General features: G+C 40.5%; 1 non-coding gene across 1 annotated transcript; it reads left to right on the plus strand.

The window, feature by feature from the left end:
* The first annotated feature begins 1,305 nt into the window (after positions 1-1,305).
* On the plus strand, positions 1,306-1,361 carry LOC115134893 (U7 small nuclear RNA). The gene has a single exon (XR_003864400.1). It is a non-coding gene; the product is annotated as a U7 small nuclear RNA (small nuclear RNA).
* The last annotated feature ends 20,559 nt before the right edge of the window (positions 1,362-21,920 follow it).

Here is a 21,920-nt window from a genome sequence, read left to right on the forward strand (position 1 = left end):
TTTGTCTTAACAGATTTTCCGGAGAGCTGATAAGGATGGTAAGTGTGTTTTGGTTTGTTTAACATATTTGTTATCATGTTGTCTGAGTCCTCTCAGTGAGGTAGCTACTCTGGTCAGTCTTGTGGATTGTTAGTACATTGTTTAATTTCCAGGCTAGCACAGTGTGGTGCGGTTCCAGAGCTTCCCTCATTCCCTCATTCCCTCTGGCACTTGTTTGTCCTGCTGTCGTGTCTTGGAGCCTTTGACAGGATAGAAGAAAAGGAGACAACTTAGAAGGATACGTTTATATACCAACCAGATGGCCATTTTATTTTCTGATCTGTGTGGTTGCACTGTATCTCTAACTACCTTGTGGAATAGCAATGGTAATTTCACTGCTATATTTTTTTGTTATCTATTCTGTGTGTATGTTTCTTAGAGACACAGTAGATACACTACAAATATGTTATTAGCTCCTAGTTAAAGAGAATCCTTGTCATTTGATGTATGGAACAAGCTCAGTTTGTGGTATTTTTACCCTCCTCTCCTGGGAAAGTTTCTGTGGCTGTTTCAATGAAAGAGCGATGCTAAACACACTGTGCGAGAGGGATAGAGAGGCTGAGAGAGAGAGAGAGAGAGAAGGAGATGGAGATAAATAGGGGATAAGGGATATAAAGGTCAGGGGTCCAACATCGCTCCAAGATCTGCTCACAATGGGATCCATGTATGGATCGACTAGGGTCAAGGTTTATTGCCTCTCCCTCTCTGCCCACTTCCAAAAGGGCACCTGCTAAATAAGCCTATATGTCTCCCAGCGTTGATAACACAATTAGCAGTTTGTGTTTTATAGCTGAGCTAACATGCTCCTTTGGCCCAGGAGCTTTTATCATTGCTGCCTCCAGGCGAGCGCCGCCTAACAGGCCCTGATTAGAGGTTCTGCTGTGTTATGCTGCTGGGCCCACCGTCGTAGAGAGGACCGCATCACAGCCCTTTAAATACGGATGTCCTGTAATGAAACTCTTTCCTGAGAGAAGGAGAGGTATCAGTAATTATAGACAAGTGTGTGGTAATGGAAATGTAATTGTCTTCTTTCTCCCACTCCCAACGCCATGATATGCTCCACTCCCAAAACTGCTCAGGGAGGGTGTGGGGGCGGGAGGTGGGGTGGGGTGGGGTGGGGTGGGGGGTGTTTCCCATCCAGCATTAAAGGAGGTAGCTGTAACAGCACACATGAAAAAATACTACAGTTTGCTATAGACTACTACAGTACTTACTGTAGAATTCTGTTGTAAACTGTAGTACCTACCTACCTACCTACAGATGATGGAAAATTTGCTCTTTGAGTAGTTTGTCCAGTAGGTTTCCTCAAGGAGAAAGCCCCCACTGCTATGTCAAAGATAATAAAGCCAAAACGCTATAGTAAATACTACAGTAATATCTGCAAAAAAACACTACAGTAAATATTATAGTATAATACAGTCCGCAAATATACTACAGTAATTCTTATTTTATTTTTAAATTATATATATACACTATAGTAAACTATAAATACTACAATATACTAAAACACAACAGTGAATACTATAGTAATTATACCATAGTATACTATAGTATTTTTTCATTTTGGAGCACTGCTAGTTTGTATGAGAGTGTAAGCATGTGTACCTGATTAGTGACTACCTTGCCTTGGTCATTGTGGATCTATTACTCCGTTTTTGGAACTGGCTTGCAGAGAGTTATCCACTGCCTATTGTATAATATGAAATTTTCATGACTGCTCAGGGTACAAGTTTTCAGAAATGTTATTTTATTGAAGCACAATGAGGAAATATTTGCAGATTTCAGCCTTTGTGAGTAAGACCTTTAAAACGGTAAACATTCACAAGGCCAGACTGATTACCAGGATGCATTCTCAGAGCATGCACTGACCAGCTAGCAGGTTTCTTCACTGACATTTTCAACCTTTCCCTGACCCAGTCTATAATATCCATATGTTTCAAGCAGACCACCATAGTCCCCGCGCCTAAGAAAGCCAAAAAAGCCTCTCCCTCAATGTCAGCAAGACAAAGGAGCTGATCGTGGACTACAGAAAATGGAGGGCATATTATAACCCCATTCACATCGACAGGGCTGTAGTGGAGACGGATGAGAGCTTCAAGTTCCTGTATCCATATCACTAAGGACCTATCATGGTCAAACACACCAACATGGCTGTAAAGAGGACACGACAATGCCCCTTCCCCCTCAGGGCTTCAATACCAGGCAGTCTCAGAGGAAGGCCACCCAAGTCACAGTCTGTTCTCTCTGCTACAGCACGGCAAGCTGTACCAGAGCACCAGGTCTGGGACCAAAAGGCTCCTGAACAGCTTCTACCCCAAAGCCATAAGACTTTTGAACAGTTATTTAAATGGCTACCCGGACTTTCTGCTTTTCACCCCTTACTGTACCTACATGTGCATAGTACAATACTTCAATCAATCACCTAACCAAGCCTACATGTACATATTACCTCAATCAATCACCCCAACTACCTCGTACCCCAGTACACTGACTCAGTACAAGTGCTCCTTGTATATAACCTGTATGTAGCCTTGTTATTGTTATTTATTGTGTTATTTTATTGTGTTACTATTTTATTTTGATCTATTTGTTCATTTTCATACTTTTTAACTGCATTGATGGGAAAGGGCACATAAATAAGCATTTCACGGTAAAAATTACATTTTTATTGGTCACATACACATATTTAGCAGATGTTATTGCACGTGTAGCGAAATGCTTGTGTTCCTAGCTCCAACAGTGCAGTAGTATCTAACAATTCACAACAATATACACACAAATCGAAAAGTAAAATAATGGAATTAAGAAATATAGGACAAGCAATGTCGGAGTGGCATTGACTAAACTACAGTAGAATAGAATACAGTATATACTGTACATACAGTTGAAGTCGGAAGTTTCACCTCAGTTTTTCACAATTCCTGACATTTAATCATAGTAAAAAAATACCCTGTATTTGGTCAGTTAGGATCACCACTTTATTTTAAGAATGTGAAATGTCAGAATAATCGCAGAGAGAATGATTTATTTCAGCTTTTATTTCTTTCATCACATTCCCAGTGGGTTAGAGGTTTACATACACTCAATTAGTATTTGGTAGCATTGCCTTTAAATTGTTTAACTTGGGTCAAACGTTTCAGGTAGCATTCCACAAGATTCCCACAATAAATTGGGTGAATTTTGGCCCATTCCTCCTGACAGAGCTGGTGTAACTGAGTCAGGTTTGTAGGCTTCCTTGCTCGCACACGCTTTTTCAGTTCGCACACACTTTTTCAAATTTTCTATAGGATTGAGGTCAGGGCTTTGTGATGGCCACTCCAATACCTTGACTTTGTTGTCCTTAAGCCATTTTGCCACAACTTTGGAAGTATGCTTGGGGTCATTGTCCATTTGGAAGACCCATTTGTGACCAAGCTTTAACTTCCTGACTGATGTCTTGAGATGTTGCTTCAATATATCCATGTAATTTTTCTTCTCGTGATGCCATCTATTTTGTGAAGTGCACCAGTCCCTCCTGCAGCAAAGCACCCTCACGACATGATGCTGCCAACCCCGTGCTACACAGTTGGGAAGGGGTTCTTCGGCTTGCAAGCCTCCACCTTTTCCCTCCAAACATACAGATGGTCATTATGGCCAAACAGTTCTATTTCTGTTTTATCAGACCAGAGGACATTTCTCCAAAAAATACAATCTTTGTCCCCATGTGCAGTTGCAAACCGACTTTTTTATGCCGGTTTTGGAGCAGTGGCTTTTTCCTTGTTGTGCGACCTTTCAGATTATGTCGATATAGGACTCGTTTTAAGGTGGATAAAGATACTTTTGTACCTGTTTCCTCCAGCATCTTCACAAGGTCCTTTGCTGTTGTTCTGGGATTGATTTGCACTTTTCGCACTAATGTACGTTCATCTCCTTCCTGAGCGATATGACGGCTGCGTGGTCCCATGGTGTTTATACTTGCATACTATTGTTTGTACAGATGAACATGGTACCTTCAGGTGTTTGGAAATTGCTCCCAAGGATGAACCAGACTTGTGGAGGTCTACAATTGTTATTTTGAGGTCTTGGCTGATTTCTTTTGATTGTCCCATGATGTCAAGCAAAGAGGCACTGAGTTTGAAGGTAGGCCTTGAAATACATCCACAGGTACACATCCAATTTAGCCTATCAGACGTTTCTAAAGCTGTAACAATTTTCTGGAATATTCCAAGCTGTTAAAAGGCACAGTCAACTTAGTGTATGTAAACTTCTGACCCACTGGAATTGTGATACAGTGAATTATAAGTGAAATAATCTGTCTGTAAACAATTGTTGGAAAAATTACTTGTGTCATGCACAAAGTAGATATCCTATCCGACTTGCCAAAACTATAGTTTGTTAACAAGAAAGTTGTGGAGTGGTTGAAAAATGAATTTTAATGACTACAACCTAAGTGTATGTAAACTTCTGATTTCAACTGTATGAGATGAGTAAAGCAGTATGTTAACATTATTAAAGTGACTAGCGTAAAATCTACACTTGTTTCATTCGGCGCATGTGTAACGGGAGTCGTCGTCTGAAGAAGAGGAATCGGACCAAAGAGCAGCATGGTAAGTGTTCATGACTTTTTATTGTAACTGAACACTATAACAAAATAACAAAGAGAAATAAACGAAACAGTCCTGTCAGGTGCAGAAAACACGAAACAGAAAATAACTACCCACAAAAACTATGTGGGAAAAATCTACCTAAGTATGGTTCCCAATCAGAGATGACGACAGACAGCTGTCCCTGATTGAGAACCATACCCGGCCAAAACAAAGAAATAGAAAAACATAGAAAAAGGAACATAGAATGCCCAACATGCGTGACAGCATGTTACAAATACAATTTGATTTGAGTCACTAGATTTATTGTTGAAGTAATTATCTTTCTGAGAGGTTTAATCCTGGTGTTGCCTTAGGTTTCAGTTTGAGTGGAATGTTTGCACCATACTGACAGGGTGAAAAAGACTAGTCATTGGCTAGTATAACTGTGTGTTGTTGTGTTTTGCCTCTCAGCATTTTGTCTCCTCTCGCCTGGACAGATCTAGTGAGGAGGCAGATCACTTTGCTGACGGAGTGGAGGCAAGTGGTCTGCCTCAAAGTGCCTGGCGACTGACATTGTAATGAGAGAGCGATGGTGAGAGAGAGGATAAAGATGGAGAGGGGAAAATGAAGAGAATGGGTGAGAGAAGGGAAGAGAGAGAGAGTGAGAAGGAAAATACATTGGAGAGGGGAGAGAAGCCTTGCGGGGAGGATTCGCATAAAGGTTTCAGCTTGCCCTATTTTCTTCTCCTTCTCTCTGTGGGTACACTGCAGGGAAAGTCCCTTTCACAACCCAACAGAGGTAAACATGAGTCTGACCCACTAATCCAACATTTCCTTCTCTGCTATAATGCTCTTTTTGTTCCCCTCTTATTCCAGTATTTTGTGTCTTATGCCTGTGGTGAGCTCTCAGGAGTGTTGACCGTGTTGCTTAGATAACGGCAGTTGTTCTATTTCCTGCCTACTGATAGATATGGGCCCATAGACTAAGTCCTCTATCGTCTATCCCAGCTGTAATGGACCCTGCACAACGTGCTAACAGAGGTGACTTTGAAGTCTGCTCCATATGTGTCACCTCACTGCAGGGTAGGCTGATCCCTTTTGCCCCCATCACAGCGCTGGCTTTCCCTGGTTTTCCCTGACTTTCCCTGGCCACAGATAGGACAGGAGTCAGAACAGGAGTCAGGACAGAGGCTGGGGAGCTTCACGGGGCAGCTGGAAGCTGATGAGGCATGAACAGATATAACTGCTGCTGCTACTCTCCTCTTCGCCCTGTCCTGTCCTCTGTTCAGCATCATCTATTATTCAGGGCCCTCTGCCTTGTCATTTCTGACATTCTACTCAAAGTTGGAACATCATTTGAACCAGGGCAGTCACCAATGTCAGGAAAGGACAGTGTACGTACACACACACCCATGCATTTCCACCTCATCAATTTTCCTCTCTCTGTCTATCTGCCTCTCTCTTGCTCCCTTACTCACTCTGTCTGTTCCTCTCACTTTTCTCTTTTCTCTCAGAGTTACCATATTGTGTACTGTATACATGAAGATACACAAACACACACACACTCTCTCTCTCTCTCTCTCTCTCTCTCTCTCTCTCTCTCTCTGTCGCTCTCTTTCTCTAAGTGACTTTCCCTTGTGTTTTTTCATCATCCCTGTGTGAATACCTGTCAGACACGTGTCCTCCCGGCAGGATAGTGCCTGTCTGTCTGATGCCTGGTGCCCTTGTTCCTTTCTTTTGGGGTTTAATTATTGTTTTTGATGCTCCATAGATTTCTGACTCATTTAGCTTGAAGTAATTATTGTCACTCACGGTGATAAGGAGACAACAGGCATTTAGGGACGTTTCTTTATCCAAGGTTCTCTACAAATGCGTACACAGGGATTTTAGTGTTGGGCTAGGGTAAAGGGTAATGGTGTGGTAATGGTGATTGGTTGACCTAAATGAGCAGCATTACTGCCACAAACACTTGTAAACATGTGTTCCTCTAACTGCCCCCCAGAGTTTGTCAGCCTGTCCCAACCTTGCTAATTTATTTGTTTAACCTGCAGCCAGGCCAGGGAGAGGAGAGGGCTGGGGAGAAGAGCAAGAGGAGACTGGAAGAGAAAGGTGCTCATGGTTTATTCAGCATCAACACCAGCATGATAGAACCTGCTCACTAACTTTGAGCCTCAAATAGGCTATTCTATTCCCCAGACCAGACCAGGCCAACAAGAAACACCAGCTTTAATATATATAAAAAACAGTTTTGGGAAACTACAGTGCCCTCCTGCCAGCAGGAGCCTGTAACACATTACTTTGAAAATGTTTTTTTTAAAAGTTAAGCTTTACTGAAGCGACACAAAAGTGCATTAGTCACTCCCTACAGGCCGGCATGCTAGCTAGTACAGGACATGTTCTCTGCAGGAGAGTACAGGGAGGGTAGGATAGGAGGTCTAATTAACTCAGAACTGGCTGCTCTCATTACAATTTTCTTATTTTATTAAGTACAGATACATTCACTAGTCCTTGCTGTGTATTTCAGCAGTCTCATAATTACTGATATCCTCACTCAAAACTGTGCCATCTGTATTTAATAACCAAAAGTGCTCAACTACAGTACCTGAATCCAAATGATACAGAATAGACGATCTGTCCCAACAAGCTCTCACAGTCTCACTGCAAAATTAAATGTTCATCCACATTCTCCAAATGTAAAATTTTGAAGTTGCTCCAAACGTCAAATTTGGAAGTGTTTTTGTTGCTCCTGCTACTCTACAAACATCAAATTTCAAATTTAATAGTTAATAGTTAAGTTTAAGCACTCATTCCGAATAGTTAAGGTAAGGGTTAAGGTTTTGGGATAAGGTTCAAATGTTAAGTTAACTTCTTGCGTCGAGCAATCCCGTATCCGGGAGCGTAATCATAGCCTCAAGCTCATTACCATAACGCAACGTTAACTATTCATGAAAATCGCAAATGAAATGAAAGAAATATATTGGCTCACAAGCTTAGCCTTTTGTTAACAACACTGTCATCTCAGATTTTCAAAATATGCTTTTCAACCATAGCTACACAAGCATTTGCATAGAGTATTGATAGCTAGCATAGCATTAGGCCTAGCATTCAGCAGGCAACATTTTTACAAAAACAAGAAAAGCATTCAAATAAAATCATTTACCTTTGAAGAACTTCGGATGTTTTCAATGAGGAGACTCTCAGTTAGATAGCAAATGTTCAGTTTTTCCAAAAATATTATTTGTGTAGGAGAAATCGCTCCGTTTTGTTCATCACGTTTGGCTAAGAAAAAAAAACGAAAATTCAGTCATTACAACGCCAAACTTTTTTCCAAATTAACTCCATAATATCGACATAAACATGGCAAACGTTGTTTAGAATCAATCCTCAAGGTGTTTTTCACATATCTATTCGATGATAAATCATTTCTTGGCAGTTTGGTTTCTCCTCTGAACCAAATGGAAAAATGCACGCAGCTGGAGTTTACGCAATAATTTTGACGGAGGACACCAAGCGGGCACCTGGTAAATGTAGTCTCTTATGGTCAATCTTCCAATGATATGCCTACAAATACGTCACAATGCTGCAGACACCTTGGGGAAACGACAGAAAGTGTAGGCTCATTCCTGGCGCATTCACAGCCATATAAGGAGACATTGGAACATAGCGCCTTCAAAATCTGGGACATTTCCTGTTTGAAATTTCATCTTGGTTTCGCCTGTAGCATCAGTTCTGTGACACTCACAGATAATATCTTTGCAGTTTTGGAAACTTCAGAGTGTTTTCTTTCCAAAGATGTCAATTATATGCATGACAAAATATCTTGTTTAAAACGGGAACGTTTTTTTATCCAAAAATTAAAAGAGCGCCCCCTATATCGAAGAAGTTAAAAGGCTTCTTCCGAAAATATATATTTGGATTAGGCCAAGTCCAAACAATGCACGTGGACTAGCCTATAGCCTATGTTCTGTTCAGTTTGAGAAGGAGAGCGCAAAGATGAGAAGGTGGACCGTAGGTCAACTTTGATAGCTTGCTACTACTGTAATCAATTTGATTAAAAACAATATGTTTATCGTCAATTATGTATTATTGACCTCACAATAAGACAGATTCGAGTAACTTACATTGTCGTGACATTGTATTGATTAATGTGACGACTGCTGCTCATCGAATGATTAACGGTTTATAATTACGTGATTAAATAAATCAGGTAATTATTAACTCATTAAACTGGGGCACCATGAGAAAGTTTTAGCTTTATTGAGTTTCTATTTTCCAAATTAACTCAAAGAATATCAGAATATAAATATTTCAACAGTCGCTAATTAATCAATTTCCTGTACAGTCTCATTCTGAACGTCGCATAATCCGGGAATCAGAACAAACCCCAATCCCACCAATGAGTCCGTACCACACCAATTGAGTTGATTATTTATTTACTAACAAGCTAAAATTATAATATAAGATACACATACACAAACACACAGTCTAGGCTATTGATTAGAACTTAGTACAATGAAACAGCTCCCTCGTGGGCCAACACAAAATGGGGATTTCTAAAGAAAAGAAAAAGAGAGTGCATGAGAGAAAAATACACTTTGGTGCATTTGTCAGTTATGCTTATTTTAAACCCTTGCCCTCAACTGCCGCTCTTATGGGTCAGAATATAATGATGTAATTACGTGTTGAAGTTCACCCGATGGGGGTCTCTGCGTGGACAGTTTTGGCTTCTCGGATGACACACTTCTCTGGTTACAGGTTTAACTCTCTCTTCCATTGTCTTAAACCTCGTGTTGTGTTTTGGGGTTGCTGATTACTCAGACCTTGGCTGCAGCTCAGGTCACTTAGTCTGAATGTAAATTCTTAACTCACATGTTTTATACCCTCGGGTCAGAAGTTGGCGTTTCCGCTTTTAGGGCAATTCTCTGGGTGTACCAAGTTACGAGGCAAGGTCTGGATTTTACTCAGATCCAATTTAGACAACTAACTTCACATTTCGTCTTTACAAAAACATTCTCTTTGATCTGAACATTTTCCACACAATCGTACAATATGCAAACATCTAGCATATGGAAAACTCTAAATGTACAATGTTTTCGTTATAACGTCATCCTTTAACTATTAATAACATAACAAAAACGTCATTCATTTTCATATTCCATCTATCGTCATTACCAGCATTGTGGCTGACAAAACCTATTATCCCAAAATCCATTTATTGCATGTTAATAATGTTCTGAGGCCAGTTCTCCATAGTGAGAGGACAAATGAATTTTGTCTGCTGCCTCCGATTTACAATGGATGTGAGGTGTCATAAAACTCCCCCATCTCTATACCTCTCGATCTCTTCCTCTCTGGTGGGTGTGAGAGATCTCTCTGTAAGATTGTGGTCCACCTTAACCAGACCCGAGCAGGCATGTCATGACAACATTGTGGTGCTGAAACTTAGGGCATCAGCCACGGCACAATCAATTTGAAATTGACAGCTCATGGTGTTGATAGTAGTCAAAATGTATTTAAACCGTCTTCAGTTTAATTAGACTTTACTAACAACAAGAGAGCTTTTTGTTGGAGACTATTTATTCCTATATAGGCCTTTTCTGTAGTAAAATGACTAGCGGCCTCATGGGTGGAATGTTATTCCTATTTTTCATAATTTCATAATTAATAAACATGATTCTTTTTAAACTTCAGAAAATTTGGTGTTTCTATGTCAAACGGTTGTGTTACATTTCAGCCTCCTGTTATGTATATAAAGTGTAATATTGGGATGCAAACTCAAAATGTAATACATTTCAACTCTATATCTGAAATGGTACATTTCTTTCTGTTTTTTTTGCTCATAACCATGTGTGTGAGGTGTATACTTTCATTTCAAAGCAGCTTTGTTTAAGACTACCAAGAAACACTCTGTGTGATCCTGATTTAGCCCACTGCAGTAAATGGTTAAGAAATAAAAAGGTGCCTGTTTGACAGACAAACTTTGGCTATGGGCTGCTATAGCTATATATAGATGTGTCAGTCAGTTCCTCCACCCACCTTGCACTCTTTAAATTGCCGACCTCCGTGTTAGCGAAGGGCTGTTAAGTTCAAATCAAAACTCAAATGGCAAAAAGCACAGGCCTACCTCTTGTTATCTTAAGATTTTGAAGAAAATTAAACCGATCTGATTATGTAGAGTGATCAATAACAGAGCTTTGGTCCGCGATGCTTTATACTTAGAAACAAGCTTTAAAATACCCTGAAAAGACGTGACTTGTTTCTTTGAAATACAGAGGCTGAGCTACAACCTTCTATAGCCGAGAAGACAAGAAATGTGCTTGTGAAGTAGTCTAATTCTGTCACTATCAATTGATTAAGCTATTCACTTTCTGTCCAATAGAAGATGTTTAAACCCAGACAGCGTTTAGGGTTAAGCCATGGAAGAAGAGTAGACAGAGGTTAAAGCTTACATTGCTCTGCGTCGATAGGCCTACAGTACTCTGTCTGGGGTGGCAAGGTAGGCCTAACTTTTGAAAGTGCCATGCTCAGATTCCTAATTATTTGCAAACAGGGACAGTTTCGTTGCAAACAAGAAACATTGCTTTGGCAATGGAGAAATATGATGAGATGACCACATAACACATATCTCTCTGTCCATTCTTAGGCTGTAATTTCAGTCATTTGTGTGGTACTAAAAAGGATTCTGCTAATATGTAAAATGACATAGAATTGCATGAAATGTTTTTAAAAGGCAATATTTGTCTCCGACCTGCAAATACGATGATAGATTCTTGCAATACTTTTACTTTAAAGGAGATCGTTCCACCCCTACTCTTGTCCACGGTGTTCTGCAAATGCACAACCTTATGGCCCGCAGCCCTGTGTGCTATCAAAATTCCTGCATTGCCATGTAATGCTTACAGGAGGAATAGCAGTTCCTTAAATGGCATATCTAAGGCTCTGGTCTGTTCAGGAAGTGAGGGTAAACAGGAGACATGTTCTCTGCTATCCACTTTGTTTTCATTATTATTTGGGGTATAGGGGAGGGTCACTTGTTTTCCTTTTCAAGCGTTCCAGGAGGGTTTATGCGTACTATACATACACATGGATTTAGTACTGGAGATATGTGGAAGTGGTGGAGTAGGGGCCTGAAGGCACACAGTGTGTTGTGAAATCTGTCAATGTATTGTAATGTTTTTAAAATTGTATTAACTGCCTTAATTTTGCTGGACCCCAGGAAGAGGAGCTGCTGCTTTGGCAGCAGCTTATGGGGACCATTTATACATACAAATACAAATACAAAAGTGTTTGAAAATGGTTTTGGCAACTGCAGATCTGTCGCACTACCTAATCCCATGAGTCCTTGGCTAATTAAAACACTTTTTGGGCCTCAAGCAAAGAGCTTTGGGTTTGTTCCCATTTTCAATTGTTATGTTCCCCCCCGCCCACCCCACCCTCTCTCCTCAGTACTCTATCCAGATTAATTAGGTTTGGCCAAAAGTTCATAAAGAATTATACCAATAATGTTTTTTGATCATTTCTCCCGGAAAAAGCAACAGAGTGATGCTGTTTTTTAATGTAGAGGTATCAAATAATGTAATCAGAATTGTTTGGGTGACAATGGTACTGAGCAAATAGAGGGTGTGTTTCTGACTTTCCACCAAAGGTGTCTGCCTCAATAGTGTGTGATTGTGTACCGCAGTTCGAGGCGTTACTGCATGTGGGCAGTCCTCGAGCATCTCTGCATGTGGGCAGTCCTCGAGCATCTCTGCATGTGGCTTGTGTTTAAGTAACGCTTTTGATATTCTGGATTTCCCCTGATTGTCTATGCGATTAAAATGTGGGTCAAGAGGGAAATAAAAGTATTATCAGAGTTTTTTGTTTAGGATATGCCATCATTGTAGTATAATTTATGTACAATGTTTTATCTTAAAATGTACACTACCGTTCAAAAGTTTGGGGTCACTTAGAAATGTCCTTGTTTTTCATGAAAACATACATGAAATTAGTTGCAAAATGAACAGGAAATATAGTCAAGCCGTTGACAAGGTTATAGATAAATATATAGATTTTTAATTTAAATAATAATTGTGTCCTTCAAACCTTGCTTTCGTCAAAGAATCCTCCATTTGCAGAAATTACAGCCCTGCAGACCTTTGGCATTCTAGTTGTCAATTTGTTGAGGTAATCTGAAGAGATTTCACCCCATTCTTCCTGAAGCCCCTCCCACAAGTTGGATTGGCTTCATGGGCACTTCTTACGTACCATGCGGTCAAGCTGCTCCCACAACAGCTCAATAGGGTTGAGATCCGGTGACTGTGCTGGCCACTCCATTATAGACAGAATACCAGTTGACTGCTTCTTCCCTAAATAGCTCTTGCATAGTTTGGAGCTGTGCTTTAGGCTATTGTCCTGTTGTAGAAGGAAATTGTCTCCAATTAAGCGCCGTTCACAGGGTATGGCATGGCATTGCAAAATGGAGTGATAGCATTCCTTCTTCAAGATCCCTTTTACCCTGTACAAATCTCCCACTTTACCAGCACCAAAGCACTCCCAGACTATCACATTGCCTTCACCATGCTTGACAGATAGCTTCAAGCACTCCTCCAGCATATTTACATGTTTTCTACATCTCACAAATGTTTTTCTTTGTGATCCGAACACCTCAAACTTAGATTCGTCGGTCCATAACATTTTTGTCCAATCTTCCTCTGTACAGCGTCTGTGTTCTTTTTAATCTTTTCTTTTTATTGGCCAGTCTGAGATACGGCTTTTTCTTTGCAACTCTGCCTAGAAGGCCAGCATCCCGCAGTCGCCTCTTCACTGTTGACGTTGAGACTGGTGTTTTGTGGGTACTATTTAATGAAGCCGCCAGTTGAGGACTTGTGAGGCATTTGTAGACAGTCTAATGTACTTGTGCTCTTGCTCAGTTGTGCACCGGGGCCTCCCACTCCTCTTTCTATTCAGGTTAGAGCCAGTTTGCGGTGTTCTGTGAAGGGAGTAGTACACCGCATGGTACGAGATCTTCAGTTTCTTGGCAATTTCGCTTATGGAATAGCCTTCATTTCTCAGAACAAGAATAGACTGATGAGTTTCCGAAGAAAGGTCTTTGTTTCTGGCCATTTTGAGCCTGTAATCGAACCCACAAATTCTAATGCTCCAGATTCTCAACTAGACTAAAGAAGGCCAGTTTTATTGCTTCTTTAATCAGAACAATAGTTTTCAGCTGTGCTAACATAATTGCAAAATGGTTTTCTAATGATCAATTAGCCTTTTAAAATTATAAACTTGGATGAGCTAACACAACGTGCCATTGGAATACAGGAGTGATAGTTGCTGATAATGGGCCTCTGTACACCTATGTAGATATTCCATAATAAATCAGTTGTTAAATCCAGCTACAATAGTCATTTACAACATTAACAATGTCTACACTGTATTTCGGATCAATTTGATGTTACTTTAATGGACAAAAAATGTGCTTTTCTTTCAAAACAAGGAAATGTTTAAGTGATCCCAAACTTTTGAACGGTAGTGTGTGTGTAATCTGATGCGTTGGATAGCAGATGTAACACATACAGCACCTTCAGAAAGCATTCAGACCCCTTCACTTTTTCCACATTTTGTTACATTACAGCCTTATTATGACAATGGAAAAAAAATATTATATCACATTTACGTAAGTATATTGACCCTTTACTCAGTAATTTGCTGGAGCACCTTTGGCAGCGATTACAGCTCTGAGTCTCCTTGGGTATGACGCTACAAGCATGGCTCGCCTGTATTTGGGGAGTTTCTCCCATTCTTCTCTTCAGATACTCTCAAGCTCTGTCAGGTAGAAATTTTTTTCAGTTCTTTCCAAAGATGTTCAATCGGGTTCAAGTCCGGACTCTGGCTGTGCCACTCAAGGACATTCAGAGACTTGTTCCAGAGCCCCTTCTGAGTTGTCTTGGCTGTGTGCTTAGGGTTTTGTTCTGTTGGAAGGTGAACTTTCACCCCAGTCTCAAGTCCTGAGCGCTCTGGAGCAGGTTTTCATCAAGGATATCTCTGTACTTTGCCCCTTTCATCTTTCCCTCAATCTTGACTAGTCTCCCAGTCCCTGCCACTGAAAAACATTCCCACAGCATGATGTTGCCACCACCATGCTTCACCTTAGAGATGGTATTGGCCTGGTGATGAGCGGTGTGTATCATATGCAAAACATTATAGCCTACACTCTTAGAAAAAAGGGTTCCAAAACGTTTTTTTGGCTGTCCGCATAGCAGAACCCTTTTTGGTTTTAGGTAGAACTCTTTTGGGTTCCATGTAGAACCTTCTATGTAAAGGGTTTTCCTTGGAACCAAAAAGGGTTATTCAAAGGGTTCTCACATGGGGACAGCCGAAGAACCATTTTAGGTTCTAGATAGCTTGATCATTTTCTGAGTGTATTGTTTTATCGGTTTTTAATTTCCTAAAACAATAATTGTCCACCTCACAGTTCAGCTGTCAGAGATTTGAGCACTATGACAATAAAACCATTTTTTTTAATGAAGCAGGGTTTTGGTCAAATAGCCCTTACACAGACTGGAGGTGTGTTTTGGGTCATTGTCCTGTTGAAAAACAAATGATATGTCCCACTAAGCGCAAACCAGATGGGATGACGTATTGCTGCAGAATGCTGTAGTAGCCATGCTGGTTAAGTGTGCCTTGAATTCTAATTAAATCACAGAGAGTGTCACCGGCAAAGCACCCCCACACCATCACTCATCCTCCTCCATGCTTCACGGTAGGAGGCACACATGTGGAAATCATCCGTTCACTTACTCTGCGTCTCACAAAGACACAGTGGTTGGAACCAAAAATCTCAAATTTGGACTCATCAGACAGATTTCTACTGGTCTAATGTCCATTGGTTGTGTTTCTTGGCCCAAGCATGTCTCTTATTATTGGTGTCCTTTAGTAGTGGTTTCCATTGCAGCAAAGAAGGGCTGATTCATGCAGTCTCCTCTGAACAGTTGATGTTGACATGTGTCTGTTACTTGAACTCCTTGAAGCATTTATTTGGGATGCAATTTCTGAGGCTGGTAACTCTAATGAACTTATTCTCTGCAGCAGAGGTAACTCTGGGTCTTCCTTTCCTGTGGCAGTCATCATGAGAGCTAGTTTCATCAGTGCTTTATGCTTTTTGCGATTGCACTTGAAGAAACTTTCAAAGTTTGACGGACCTTCATGTCTTGATGGACTGTCATTTCTCTTTGCTTATTTGAGCTTTTCTTGCCATAATATGAACTTGGTCTTTTATCATATAGAGCTATCTTCTGTATACCACCCCAACCTTGTCACAACACAACTGACTGGCTCAAATGCATTAAGAAGGAAAGAAATTTGACAAATCAACTTTTAACAAGGCACACCCGTTAATTGAAATGCATTCCAGGTGACTACCTCATGAAGCTGGTTCAGAGAATGCCAAGAGTGTGCAAAGCTGTCATCGAGGCAAAGCTTGGCCACTTTGAAGAATCTCAAATATAAAACATATTTTCATTTGTTTAACACTTTTTTGGTTACTACATGATTCCATATGTGTTATTTCATAGTTTTGATGTCGTCACTATTATTCTACAATGTAGAAAATAGTAAAAAAAATAAAGAAAACCATTGAATGAGTAGGTGTGTCCAAACTTTTGACGTACTGCACATTTTTGTCTTCTTCTAATGCCTCTTAATGGGAAAGTAATCTAAAAGTAACTGAATGTAATCCGATTATGTTACTGAGTTTGGTTTACGTTACTGTTTACAAAGTAGCCTACCCAACCCTGAATTTGTTAGATTATAGAAGTAACTGGTAGGCCTAAAACATTCTTACTCACCTCAAATTCAACTGTCAGAATCAGTTGGAGCACCGGTGCGCACTGCCTTCATATGATAGGCCTGTAACATAATAGGCTAATAGCCACACCACACCAAACCTACACAAAAGTTTCTAAACTTCATTAGGGTAATATCAAAACTAAGTCAAGCCATTGTTTATAGGGAAATACTGTAACGGCTCTCTTCTATCTCCTCCTCTGACGAAGAGGTAGAACAAGGATCGGAGCAAAATGATATATTTTAATGAAGGAAAACCTATACATACAGAAACTACAAAAAATAACGAAATGAAATAATGAAAACCGAAACAGCCCTATCTGGTGCAAACACAAAGACAGGAACAATCACCCACGAAACACTCACAGAATATGGCTGCCTAAATATGGTTCCCAATCAGAGACAACGAATAATCACCTGACTCTGATTGAGAACCGCCTCAGGCAGCCATAGACTACGTAGACACCCCACAAAACCCCTAAGACAAAAACACACCACAATAACCCATGACACACCCTGGCCTGACCAAATAAATAAAGTAAACACAAAATACTAAGACCAAGGCGTGACAAATACAAGTATTATAACACAGCAAGCACAACATTAAAGTTGGAAATTCCCGGACGCACCGTTTTCAGAATGTAGAATATTTCATTGGGAGGGTCCGGGTGGGCAGTCTGTCCATCTTGACTTTTTCCACTTTGTTGTGACCCCACTCCATTTAAATGATTCAATTGTAAGTTCACTACACACAATACCCCCATGTCGTCCTGGGTTTTTAATCCAAATTCATTTAAAACCATGGCTGAAATGTCTTGACCAAGAATTCCCCACTGGACTGAGGGGCCGTAAATAAGTTGGGAGCATAAATGTGCTTAACAAGGCACATAATAAGGGACTGAACTCAGCTCGGGACTGAGGGGTAGCTCGGGACTGATGACTTCCCCATCTCTGGACTGACACATACATTATAATTATCTGAAGGTCCCTGAGTCAAGGAAGCAGATTCGACCACAAAGACCAGGGAGGTTTTCTAATAGTTATCAAAGAAGGGCACCTCAGTAGACTGAGGGAATTGCCCAGCATCTGAGGTTATTAAGCCCAGCTTTGATGGGGAAAGCCCAGTCACTACAAAGCTCAGCACTGATCTAACTCAGCACTGAGAGCAGAAGGAACTGCTCAGGCAGGTGAGTTAATGGCTGTGCAAATCCTGGCTGGAATGGATCTGGAAGAGTCTGGTTGACTGGCAGATCTGGAAGAAAGTCTGGTTGACTGGCAGAAATCTGGAAAGTCTCAAAAACATGCATCCTGTTTGCATCAAGTCACTGTAGTCCATGCAAAAAATGTGGAAGAAATTCTTTGCTGCTCGTGATTACAAGGCCAAATATTCACTGAGCTGCTCCAAGATGAAATTGAATGAAATCTTGAATGTTCCTAAGTGGCCTAGTTCCTGAGTGGCTGAAAACTATGCAGACTGAAAATTGCAGCTAGCATTGATCAGACTGGCATGCTCTGGCTGCTCTATGCAGACTGGCAGCTAATTGCTATGCAAATGGCATTCTGGCTGTATAAGATATATTGTGTTTTATTTTCAATCATTTTTTGCAAATGGCAGCTCTGGCTTCCACTTTGCAACCTGGCAGTATTTTGTGTAGATCTCCATGTAAAATAACAGCTCTAAATCCATTTAGACTGGCTGCTCTTGCTCCATGCAAAGTCTGAAAGCTCAGGCTGCGCTGAACAGGCTGGAGACACTGCATAGCTGGAGCAAAGCAATTTGACTTTATAGAATAAACAGGCGGGAGGCCCCGGCAGCGTTCAAGGAGTAAGAAAGTTCATTACAAAAGCAGGGCAGGTAAAAGACAGACAGGGATCAGTAATCCTGGAAGAGCTGGAAAGGCAGAATGGCGCACAGTGTCAGGCCTGAGGCGAATGGTGCTGGAAAACTGAATGGAACTGGACTAGAGAAAACAGGAAGCCTGGAAAAACGCTGGTAGGGGAGACCACCGGAGGACTGGTGTGAGAGGTGGCTCTGGGGGATACCGGACCGTGCAGGCGCACTGGAGTGGGGTGGAGCACCAAGCCTGCCAAAGACACCTGGCTCGATGCCCATCTCAAGCCTGTGATTTTTAAAAGAGCTGGTTTGTCAACTCTGTCAGGGCTAAAATGCACCCGCACTGGAAACACTGTCAGCTCCATAGCATAACACCCTTTCTCTCAGCCCCCCGGTAAGCACAGGGAGTGCAACAGGTCTCCTACCTAGGTTTGTAAAGTTCTCTATTTTTGAGCCACAAACAGAAATTTTGGGGCTGACTATAAACTCCATCTGCCGTCATAGATTGATAGAATATTAATACCAGCGTTGAAATCCGCTTTGAATTACATTTTAGAGTCATAAACTAACTGAGAAAAAACACAATTGCTACTGTGTATACCACTTGAATGAAGAAGAAAAAAAATGTTGTCAGATTTGTGTCTCATGTCAACTCCGTCAGTGCTGACAGATCTGATAGAATGGTTGTCTTTATTGGGGATTTTCAAATGAATCAATATTCAGAAAAAATATTTGCTGTGCTAGACCTAACTGATAATGTTTGCTTTATAAATGTTAAAAAATTTGAAAAACATGCCAAAATGCTAAATAAATTAGCCCTGGAGCATTTAATAGTGCTATAAATCGAATCAAAAAGACGTTTGGATATTTGAATAACTTGTTAGATGTTAGAATTAAACAATAAAGACCTTTAAACACTTGTTGGACAATTACTTTAAAAAAAAAGCCTTTTATTGTGTCCAGTTAGTTGCATTTTATGAAGAAAAAATATATAAATTGGAGGTTCTTTCTTTACATGGTGTGATAGATTACACTTTGATCCATTGTTTTACAAGTCACAAGTAAGTCTCAAGTCTTAACCCTCAAGTCTCAAGTAAAGTCCCAAATCAAGATAGGCAAGTCCGATTCAAGTCTCAAGTCAAGACCGACAAGTATCAAGTCAAGTCTCAAGCCCTAAACTTTGAGTTTCGAGTCCTAAACAAGTCATAATGTTTTCTTCACCAAATGTAATACCAAAACTGTCCAAAATTGTAATATATTTCATATTTTTAACAAGAGTAATAGTTAGTATATTACATTTACGCAAATCATCAATGCTTTTAAAAATATCCATATATTTATTACTTTCCAAATAAACGTTATATTTCCATGGAAATACATGGGTAGCCATGAGAAAGACCCCCCTCCCCTCCCCCAATAGGGATCGACTATCAAGGATGGCTATGGGGCGGAATCGTCGATGTAGGCGATGCACACTCTCTCTCTGTGTGGTTACAGTTTACATATGTCAATGGTTTTAGGAACAGCAGTAACATCAGGCAGGATTTAGACTACCAACTGCCTAGCCAGTTGTAATGCAAACTTGGGTGCAATGATCCCGTTCCCGCACTGACTGACTGTGTGGAGGCTCATGGATTTAAGTTACGTTAGCCTAAATGATACACTAGTAAAGTAATAAAATATATAGCTGTCGGCTATATTAGCCACGACTTACCGTTCTTTGTGTAGCTTCAAATGTCGAACAAAGTTGGAAATTGTTGCGCCTCCGTCTATAATTTTCTTCCCGCATGTTTTTCAAGTTGCAATCTGTTTTTTGTTGATACAGTGTCGTCTTTATATCCGAAAATAATAATTTTGGGTATCATCTTTCCAAAGGCTCCATCTGAATTCACCCGCCGACGTTCCTCTGCACTGCCGCGCACAACTTTTTCTAAGCTGGCACAATTTGATTGGCTGCTGTCTGATTCAAACTGTAATCCGTTAAATGAAGAGTTGATGCGCTGCACACTTTTTTTAATAGCATAATTTTTTAGATTTGGGCTTGGGAAGGGTATCAAGTCAAGTCACGAGTCATTGGTGTTAAAGTCAACGTCGAGTTGCATGTCATCATATTTGTGACTCGAGTCCAAGTCATGTAACTCTAGTCCACACCTCTGCTTCGATCTATCAAAATGTATATAACAGTTTGTATATATTTATTTTGTGTATAACATCAGACCTATTTTTTTTTTTTAGATTGTTCCGTCTTTCAAGAATCTCCGAGATCTAAAACAGCAACATTTGTACTCAGCCTTATTGCAAAATGTGTAAAACAGCATGAGATTACTATACATTTTCCTCTCTACACCATGGCAACCCCCCCCCCTCACCCCTCATTTTGGAGGTGGGGTTGAGGGTGGGGCCATGCTCGAACCTTGCAAGTGGGCCCCGTGAAACTGTTTTACGCCACTGTAGGCATTGATTGGAGTTAGGAGACAGACTATAAGAGAGTATTATTTTTTTCAGTAAATGTCTTGATCTTGTGGATTTTAGATCAAAGGTTCAAAGTTAAGATTCCCCTTGAAGATTTTTTCTTGACCTGAACCTTTTAAGGTGCTGAAAAGCTTAGCACTGAGATAAAGCCCCCCCCCCTCTCTCTCTTCTAAACCCAGGTTTTGTTATCTCCGGTCATACACTCCTGGCAGAGAGAGACTCTCTCCCCCTGGTCATGCAGAAAGAGAGGCAGAGAGCACAGAGAGAGACAAAAGGACTTCACTTGGCCAAACTCCTAAATTAAACCATCTTTCCACTTTTGAGAATGTGGGAATGATCCGTGTACACATAAGGGACAGTGATGTTGAGTGTGTTTCATTTGGTGATCTCATGAAGGACAGGAAACACACATAAGGATATATTTTAAAGTGTACATTTCCCAGCTGTCAGGTTTACATCTAAATATTGGGAAAAGTATGTGATTAAACATTAAACTATTGTGAAAAGATGTAATGTGATGTTAACCTTCTAAATCAGAGTATGGGTTTTTCATATAAAGATTAACTACTCAGTGACCACGCCCACGTGAGCATAGACAGTATGTCCACATCATGGAACTGCCCTTTTATACTGAAACGTATAAAACCCACTCCTGATGAAATTCACACCAGACCACGCAAACCCCGGTGTAAGATAAGGTTGAAAATGGTTGAATTTCTGAGACCAAAACATGCCAGGTGACGCTGGTGTGTGAAGTGGTTTAAACTACAACTCTTCCAAAGGACAAGACTATACCAGGTGGAGCATTGGCTACACTGCTGGAAATGGTTAAACTCTGAGACTATCGATCCCTACAGAATAAGAGCAAATCTTAGACACAAATTACTAGTCAGACTAGAAATTATGTAAACCTAGGACGGGAATACAGACAATCGCCGAAGTACCTATTCTATGAGAACATATCTGAATGGTACTCTGAAGTAACTATTCTATGAGAACATATCTGAATGCTACTCCGAAGTAACTATTCTATGAGAACATATCTGAATGCTACTCTGAAGTAACTATTCTATGAGAACATATCTGAATGGTACTCTGAAGTAACTATTCTATGAGAACATATCTGAATGGTACTCTGAAGTAACTATTCTATGAGAACATATCTGAATGGTACTCTGAAGTAA

Source organism: Oncorhynchus nerka, linkage group LG9a (genome assembly GCF_034236695.1).
Source record: "Oncorhynchus nerka isolate Pitt River linkage group LG9a, Oner_Uvic_2.0, whole genome shotgun sequence".
Taxonomy (NCBI): Eukaryota; Metazoa; Chordata; class Actinopteri; order Salmoniformes; family Salmonidae; genus Oncorhynchus; species Oncorhynchus nerka.